The sequence below is a fragment of the Pseudochaenichthys georgianus genome, chromosome 1 (assembly GCF_902827115.2).
Source record: "Pseudochaenichthys georgianus chromosome 1, fPseGeo1.2, whole genome shotgun sequence".
Taxonomy (NCBI): Eukaryota; Metazoa; Chordata; class Actinopteri; order Perciformes; family Channichthyidae; genus Pseudochaenichthys; species Pseudochaenichthys georgianus.
This window is the reverse complement of record NC_047503.1, coordinates 48,040,226-48,049,866: the sequence shown is the minus strand read 5'-3', so window position 1 is coordinate 48,049,866 and position 9,641 is coordinate 48,040,226. Positions and strand designations below refer to the sequence as shown.

General features: G+C 43.4%; 1 pseudogene; it reads right to left on the bottom strand.

Annotated features, from left to right (window-relative positions):
• Positions 1-4,926: 4,926 nt before the first annotated feature.
• The window catches only part of LOC117451487 (E3 ubiquitin/ISG15 ligase TRIM25-like), a 22,110-nt pseudogene continuing 17,395 nt past the window's right edge, over positions 4,927-9,641 (bottom strand).

Below are 9,641 nucleotides of genomic sequence, written 5' to 3'. Positions count from 1 at the left end.
CCCGTTGTGCAGGAAGTATCATTCGGGAGGGTAGAACCGATCCGATGAACCCCCCTGGGGTCTGGTGGTGGTGAATGGATAGTTGGGGTCGGTCTGAAGGGGAGGGGCTTAGCTTGAACCTGGATTCGGAGAAAAGGGGGTGGAGGAGGGTTGCGTCGAGTCACCTGAAATGACAGCTGTCAGAGGGGGGGAGGGCAGATGTAAAAGGTTTGACAGAGCGCTATGATAGGCTCTTGGGAATAGAGCGAAGTGATTGGTTAGACTGAAGAGTGACGCCCCCTGTCACTTATTGAGAGGAGAGAGAGTGATACTCGGCTTGTTTGAGACACATTGCGGCTCGCCTCGAAAGTAGACGAGAGTAGCCGATCGCAGCCGGGGGAGGTCTCAAAAAGCTCGCCTGAAGTCGGACAGCTCGGAGTCGGCTTCTTCTTCTTCTTCTCTCGGTTTTTTGGCGGATTGCAAACAACTTGAAGGTGCATACCGCCACCTCCGGAGTCGGCTTGACTCGGTTTGCATTTATAAAGAATGCACAAATGTGTTTAATCGTTACTGTCAGATGTACTAAGTGAATACATTTGTTCCTGCTCAAGATTAGATTAAACTTTATTGTTATTGCACATATTACAGGTACTGAGACAACGAAATGCAGTTTAGCTTCTAACCAGGTGCAACAAGCAGTGAAGTGGAAAGTAATGTACACAATCTACAGAATAACATATAGAATGAATTGAATGATGAATAAACAGTGGGGTATGAATACACTAGATATCAGCCTGTGAGCAGTATGAACAGTGTGTATTAATACACTAGATATCAGCCTGAGAGCAGTATGAACAGTGTGTATGAATACACTAGATATCAGCCTGAGAGCAGTATGAACAGTGTGTATGAATACACTAGATATCAGCCTGAGAGCAGTATGAACAGTGTGTATTAATACACTAGATATCAGCCTGAGAGCAGTATGAACAGTGTGTATGAATACACTAGATATCAGCCTGAGAGCAGTATGAACAGTGTGTATTAATACACTAGATATCAGCCTGAGAGCAGTATGAACAGTGTGTATTAATACACTAGATATCAGCCTGAGAGCAGTATGAACAGTGTGTATGAATACACTAGATATCAGCCTGAGAGCAGTATGAACAGTGTGTATTAATACACTAGATATCAGCCTGAGAGCAGTATGAACAGTGTGTATGAATACACTAGATATCAGCCTGTGAGCAGTATGAACAGTGTGTATGAATACACTAGATATCAGCCTGAGAGCAGTATGAACAGTGTGTATTAATACACTAGATATCAGCCTGAGAGCAGTATGAACAGTGTGTATTAATACACTAGATATCAGCCTGTGAGCAGTATGAACAGTGTGTATGAATACACTAGATATCAGCCTGAGAGCAGTATGAACAGTGTGTATTAATACACTAGATATCAGCCTGAGAGCAGTATGAACAGTGTGTATGAATACACTAGATATCAGCCTGAGAGCAGTATGAACAGTATGTATTAATATTAAGATATATAAAGTATGAAAACGGTAAGCAGTATAGTATATAATATATAGATATTAATTTCATGATGATAAACATTGTGGAACAATGATGAAAAATGGGAATGGAAGTGGCGACGTAAAACTGACACAAAACAACAACAAACTTTTGCCAGCCAATGGGAGAGCTTCATCAGCAGCACGTGGTAAAACCCACCAATGAGCGCTCAGCTCGAGATACCAGCGAGCCGTTTCCCATCAAGCATTTCGCTTCCGCAGCTCGTGGAGAGCAACTGCGCCAACTCGCCTCGCCTCGCTCTCAAGGCTGCGGGCGTCTTTGTCCCGCGAGATTTCAAAGTCTCATGTGGGCGAGCCTCCAGAGCAAGTCGGACAAAATGACTAACCATCATGCAACGCACGAGCAAGACGTTGATCGCAACTGCGCAGGTCTTGCTTGTCTCAAACAAGCCTAATGTATACATGAATGAGAAAGACGGTCTTTCTGGTTGAACTTGCGCTCAGCTTAATTTATCCGTGGTAAAAACCTTATTACTTTGTATTTACAGGATGTTTCACAAAACAGCTTCAGACTGCAGCTCCAGGATCAGTTTATTGCGAGACAAACATGGAAGAACTCATCTTGGAAAAAGCCACACTGACGACAATTACAACACATACTACAGTCATGTTAAGATACGGAAGCACACAGAGTAAACAGATGCTACGAGAGGAAACTTTACAGTATTTCAGTTTATGAAACAGACAAATAATGCACTTCATGGCAAAAACTACTTTGGATCTGACCTGTTGGATTCAATCAGGTTGGCAAATTCACAATACTGGCCCGATTATATCAAACTGGGTGAAAGGGCGAAGCAAAGAAAGCAACCATTGCATTTTAAAGCGGCTCAATCAGGGGGGTCAAACTCAATTTCATCGCGGGCCACATCAGCATTATGGTTGCACTCAAAGGGCCGGTGGAAACTTTAAGACTATATAAAAATACATATATAATATATAGAGAATAATGTATGATATTACATTATTACCTTTGCTTTGGATTATTATCGGATAGGATAATAACTTAGTAATTAACTACGTCTGAAAGCAGAAGTCTAGGGCAAATAATTGCAAGTCTCTTCAGTTCGCATGTCACAAAATGAGATGCATTGTGGGACATGTAGTTTATGAACAACGTGTTTCTGTAAAGCGGCATGTAGCCGTATAATAAACATATTTTATTCTTTCATAGCGCTTGCGGGCCACATAAAATGAGGTCGCGGGCCAGATTTGCCCCCCGGGCCTTGAGTTTGACTCCCCTGGGCTAGATACATATTATTTGTCCTTAATGGGAACCGCCCTTTTGGTTTCAGCCTAAATTTAAACAATGCCCTTCGAAAATGTTTCACAATGTAAAAAACAAGATTTTACGTAGTTGCGTTTTTGTGTCTTTGGAGTTGCAATAGTCGATCATGGGTTGTAACTGCTCACACAGTGCCTCGGTGAAGCGATCACAATAAGACAATTAGGAAAAGACGCTATCCCATAAGGCAGGGGTGTCAAACTCAATTTCATCGCGGGCCACATTAACATTATGGTTGCACTCAAAGGGCCGGTTGTAACTTTAAATATACATATATTAATATATAATATATATAATGTATTATATATTACATTATTGCCTCTGAATTTGATTAGTATCGGATAGGATAATAACTTAGTAATTAACTACGTCTGAAAGCAGAAGTCTCTTCAGTGCATGTCACAAAACGAGATGCATTGTGGGACATGTAGTTTATGGGCAACCTGCTTCTGTAAAGTGGCATGTAACCGTATAATAAACAAATTATATTCTTTGCAAGCTCTTGCGGGGCCACATAAAATGAAGTCGCGGGCCAGATTTGGCCCCCGGGCCTTGAGTTTGACACCCCTGCCATAATGTAAGAACATCTGGCTACAGTATGGCATCCATTCAGATGAAAGGCACTTCGTGTTAGCGCCACAGCCTCATGCTACCATCAAACAGAAACAGTGGCACACTTAGTTAATTCAAATGTTCTCGTTATGATATTGTTCCTTTTATCTATCACTCATCTCATGCACGTGAACAGTTTAAAGACGGAGCATGCCCAGACTGAATGGATATACGGTGATAATAACATTTGATTTGATTGCTTTTAAGCGCATATGAATAGGATTTGGAAGCTTGTAAAGTACACGTGATAATTCCCCACTCAAAACCTTATGAACAGTTACAGTAGTAGAGATTGAACCTTCCTCAGTTGGTCACTAAATTATAGACAGCTTAGTGTGATGGCATCATTGACACCCATGGGAATGATAGTGCTGCACCGTATAGTGAATGTTAGTAATACATGGGTGCAGACAAAGGAACAGGACATGCCCAAAACGTGATGTCAAACCGAGAAGGACAGCCTGCGATGCGAAGGTGTTGGAGGAATGGCTTGGGGAATCTACTCTAAATCTACAAATCGAACATCATGCCGTATTGCAGAAGACTTTAAGTAGAGATTGAGACGCTTAACAGAGGTATTAAAACCAATAAGAAGTAGGTACATTTTCTCTTTATGCAATCGGATCTCAAATTCAGGTTCAAGGCATTTCAACAATGGCTTCAATTGTTTTAGTCCCGTAGGTCCTGCTGGTTCAGACGACCACCAGCTACCAACGTCTCCAACGCTCACTTACCGGTTTGTTAAATCCCCACGCAAACAAAACCGTAACATTTAGTAACTTTTAATGCCGATTGTAAAGGGGTATACATTTTCTCATCCAGGAAAGCTATTGCTTGATTCATGATTTTGCACTCTGAAGACGAAGGCATGGCCCAAAGATAAATACATCTGCTACTATACGGCCTTTCATTTGTCTGAGTCTTCTGCGAGTAACAATGTCCTCGTGAAAAGAGGACAGTGAGGTTTCTCACGTCGCCCGGCGGAGATACAGAAACATCACGAGTGCTGTATTCAAGTAGTCGCAGGTACGTCATATTCAGCCTGTCGAAACAAGTCTTTCTGGTTTTCGTATGGGCACAAAAAGTCCCATAAATACATGTATTTACAACTCATTTGAAGCGTATAGAAAGCAATGATAAACACACAAATGGACGTGAATACTTCTTGTTGTTGTTCATACCACAGAACTCAAATACCTGTACTTTCTACTTCTCACATGTTGAACTCAAATACCTGTACTTTCTACTTCTCACATGTTGAACTCAAATACCTGTACTTTCTACTTCTTACATGTTGAACTCAAATACCTGTACTTTCTACTTCTTACATGTTGAACTCAAATACCTGTACTTTCTACTTCTCACATGTTGAACTCAAATACCTGTACTTTCTACTTCTTACATGTTGAACTCAAATACCTGTACTTTCTACTTCTTACATGTTGAACTCAAATACCTGTACTTTCTACTTCTCACATGTTGAACTCAAATACCTGTACTTTCTACTTCTCACATGTTGAACTCAAATACCTGTACTTTCTACTTCTTACATGTTGAACTCAAATACCTGTACTTTCTACTTCTTACTTGTTGAACTCAAATACCTGTACTTTCTACTTCTTACATGTTGAACTCAAATACCTGTACTTTCTACTTCTTACATGTTGAACACAAATACCTGTACTTTCTACTTCTTACATGTTGAACTCAAATACCTGTACTTTCTACTTCTTACATGTTGAACACAAATACCTGTACTTTCTACTTCTCACATGTTGAACTCAAATACCTGTACTTTCTACTTCTTACTTGTTGAACTCAAATACCTGTACTTTCTACTTCTTACATGTTCAACCCAAATACCTGTACTTTCTACTTCTTACATGTTCAACCCAAATACCTGTACTTTCTACTTCTCTCATTTCCCAAACAGCTGGTTCCTTTAGTCTGAATGTGTGTTTGGTGCGTGGTCATTATTCTTTAGAGTCACTGCGTGCCTATTGGTTGGAACACGATCCGTGTATCCATCACTTCCTGGTCTTCTCTAAAGAAGAGGGACCAATGGAAACATTGTCATGTTGCCGTTGGTCGGCATGGAAACATGTTAGCTAACAATGACATTATTGTTCGATTGATATAAAGGGAGGTCAGGTACTCTTTAAAACAGCTGCTAGCTATGGGTACTTTTTACTGAAGTACATTTCAAAGTTCTTTACCTTTACTTGAGTAAAGAAGTTTAGTCAGTACTTCTACTTTCTACTTTTCTACTTGAGTAAAGGATGTGTGTACTTCTGACATCTCTGGTCCTTGGGGAGGAATGGTTGGGCAATATTAGTTTGGGTTCCCACATCCTCCTCCCTCATGGGGGCAGATGATCAGGGTGGAGTCCAGGTCCAGGCGAAACGCGGGGTAAAGCGGCTGAGAGAACGGGCATCGAAACGTGTGCAGAAGCACCATGGTGTCCGACACGCTGTAGAAAGACAACGCTCCTTTCTGCCTCTCCAAGAAAACACCAATCCTCGGGCAAGGGGGGGCAGCAACCGTGGTTTTCCGGTTATCGTGCCAAGCGGCGTATCCTGCGTGAGTGCACCTCAAACGCCACGAGTTCTCGTTTCGCCCCAAAAGGCAAGGTTTCCCGCCGCCTTTTCGTCCGATTCCTTTGTAAGTGACGCCGATATCGACCCACCCTCCGCCCCTCCACTCCACCTCCCAGTAGCTGGCTCCAAACTGGCCCTCCCTGCAGAGCACCTGGGCTACAGAGTCGAAACGCTGCTGGTGCGGAGGGTAGGACTGGGGCTCCTCTCCACAGTGGGCACCCTGGGGACCCTCCAGGAGAACCAGGGTAGGGTGGGCAGTGTCGGTGTCCAAGGAGACGCGGCATGAAACTAGAAGGGAAGGAAAACAAGACATGAGATTTCAAGAATAAGGACAAGCTGGAGAAAATATTCTTCAAGGGAGAACTTCCTAAAAGTTCTGGTATCGGAAGTGTTCTGATGGATGGAGTCCAGGTCACCACCTTTAGAAAGCCTTTGGTTCAAGAAGATCCTCAGGGTGACATTGAAAATGGACTGTACCAACGACTCTGTGAAAGTGGAAGTGGAAAGTGGAGGTTTCTTGGGTCTTAACTTCACGATTCGAGGTTTCTTAAACTGATGAAGGAAATCACTAAAAAGGTAAAAGTAACAGTGGTTCGGACACATAACCAGAACAAACGCGTCCTTAGGCAATACCACCATGCACGGTGCAGTTAAGTTGAGAAGAGGTGCAGACCGGATTGTGAAGATCGGGAAGTTTGAAGACGAATGGAGATCGGAGAGTCTTCAAACGGCCCTCGGGCTACCGGACGATTGAACTGCTCTGACTTCTTGTTTCTTGGGACCAGTGACCCAAGAGCGTGGAGCTAATGGTGGAACTAATACACAGACTTTAACACCTTGGTTGCGGCCGTTCAATTGCAAAGTAGAAGCACCCTTAAGCAAACCCTGCTTTATCATCTATTTTGCACTAAATAGGACCAACGTTTTGAAAATGAACATCATGACAATTAAAGAAGACTTAAACTCGGTATTAAGACCATACAGTCACCAAGAAAATGTTGACTGAGGTAATCTATCAGGTGAGTATGTGGGTAATTTCCTCATAGACTTCTATAGAATTTGACTTGTTTGCAACCAGTGGATTCGCCCCCTGCTGGCCATTTGAAATAATGCATTATACAGTTTAATGCATTACCACATTGGCTTCACTTTCGACACCTTAAAGGTCCCAAGTCATGCTTTTCTGGATATCACCCGTCCCCTTGTTGCTATGTAGCTTTTTATTCATGTGAACGGTCTGCAGAGTCACAAACCCTCAAAGTACACCCTGTAGCGAGAAACACTGACTCACAGCCAGGCTGCGGGTGTGTGTGTGGGGGTGTGCTCGGGCTGGTTTCGGGCTGGGTTTCGGTCATGGGAATGCATGACAAGGTGACGGTGTGTTGTCAGCCTGTCAGCTGCCTGGTTTTAATAAAGCACCTGTCCGTCATAAATACACTATGACTGCCATCCATCATTGATAAAGTTCCAGACAGGACTCTCAGGTTTCTCTCATTATCTCCTGAGCCCGAAGCATGGAGAGAAGAAAGAGGAAAGAGGTGCACCAGAGGGAAGGAAGAGAAGGCACGGCAAGTGTATTTATATAGCAGCTTTCAAAGTGCTTTACAAAAATGAAAGACATTAAGAAAATGGCATTTAAAAACAGTCATTAAAAAGCAAAGCCTGGATTTAAAAGTAGTCGCAGTGGACCTGCAGCTTTCTGGGAGCTTGATCCAGATATTTGGAGGATAATAACTGAACTTCTCTATGTTTGGTTCTGAGAAGGGATGAAGAAGGAAAGGAGAGAAGGAAAGGAGAGAAGGGTACTTACACCTGAGGAAAGCTGCTCTCATCCTCTGATCGGCCGGCTGCAGAGACAGAGAGGACAGAGGGAAGGACGACACAGTCACTGCTGAGAAGACAAAGAGACACTGTTAGTTATTACTTTCGTCCATATTGTGGAAACTACTGGAAGGAAATAAGTGCAAGAAAAGACACGCAATGTTAGATAAAGACATCATGAGATAGACAAGTGATGAAAAATACATGCATGAGGTGAAAGTCGGAGCCTCCACACAGAGGGAACCACATGGGAAAAGATGAATGACTGAATCAGATTATTTAGTTATGACACCGTGTTAACAAACAAACAAACCTGGCATTTGTGAAATAGCCAAACATTAAAGTCACTACATGTACAATTAGTTTGTGAGTCGCGTCTTTTTAAATGATTTTGTTGTGTTTTCTTTGTGGACAAATGTCAACATCTCATGAAAGCTGGTGCAGTTCGTGTCCTTTACACCCCATTTACACGGGAGCGCAAACGGACCGGATTCGTGATCAAAAAAGTCTTCCGTTCACACGTTCGGATCATTTGACGTGTCGTTCACACGAGACCACTGGAGGCGCCTTGTCGGTGCAACTTCAACGATGCCTTTTAAAAACATAGAACATTAAGGGCGGTGACGGCCGTCAGCGAATCGAGCCGGCCCTTGACGACCGGCTGTTCTGTGATTCTACAGATTCTACAGATGGCCATTAGGAGGAGGAAAATACCTACCGGAAGTAAACAAAGACGCTCACATTGCAGATGAGACAGATGGACTGGTTGGGCACCCCTGGTATAGGGCGTACACACTGAGCCGTTTGGCCCCCCAGAGCGTTCCGTCCGCAGATCTATCCACCTTGGGACCCGTTATCGTTTTGCGGTTCCGTTACTACAGTGTTTGAAAACAGTTTTATGATATCACTGCCCCATCTAAGACACGAGTGGATCTGACTTTTATTACATTTGAGTTGAGTGTTTCGTCAACTTAATGTGTTGCTTAAAATCTGCATACAGTATGTGACAATGTAAGTGTTGCACGGCCAGATGCGGCTCAGCTGACTCAGATCAGGAGATATATGATACATTATGATATTATATGATCGATGATCTGATTGATGATGTGATATGAATGATAAGTGCGACGACACGTCGGCGTCTTCTCTGCATACGGCAGTTTAAACTGCATTTCCTTTATCCTGTAATATGACTTGATAGATTTAAACTCCGCACACTGAGCTCTGATTGGTCAGCAGACGCCAGAAGCGGGCAGCGTCAGATAAAAAAAAAGTTATTTAGCCTTCCCAAACCTGAGCCTCACGCGCCGGCTATGCTTAACAGCTTGTTAAAGAAACAAAGCTAGCCGAGCCACTGTGCTTCTTATAATAATAATAATAATAATAATAATAACTGGGATTTCTATAGCGCCTTTCAAGGGACCCAAGGTCGCTTTACAGGAATAGGGCAAGCACACACAAAACAAAACAAAATAAAGGTCAGACAGACAAAACAACAGATCGATTAGGGGCCGAAAGCCTTGGCAGACAGATGGGACTTGAGGGTCCTTTGAAGGCGTCCAGTGTGGGGATGTTGCGAATCTCCGCAGGGAGAGCGTTCCAGAGGGTGGGGGCTGCCACGCTGAAGGCTCTGTCCCCGAAGGTTCTCAGTTTGGTGCGGGGGGGGGGTGAGCAGGCCAGAGTCTGAGGACCGCAGGTTCCGGGGTGGGGCATGGGGGCGGAGGATGTCCGATAGGTACTGGGGGGC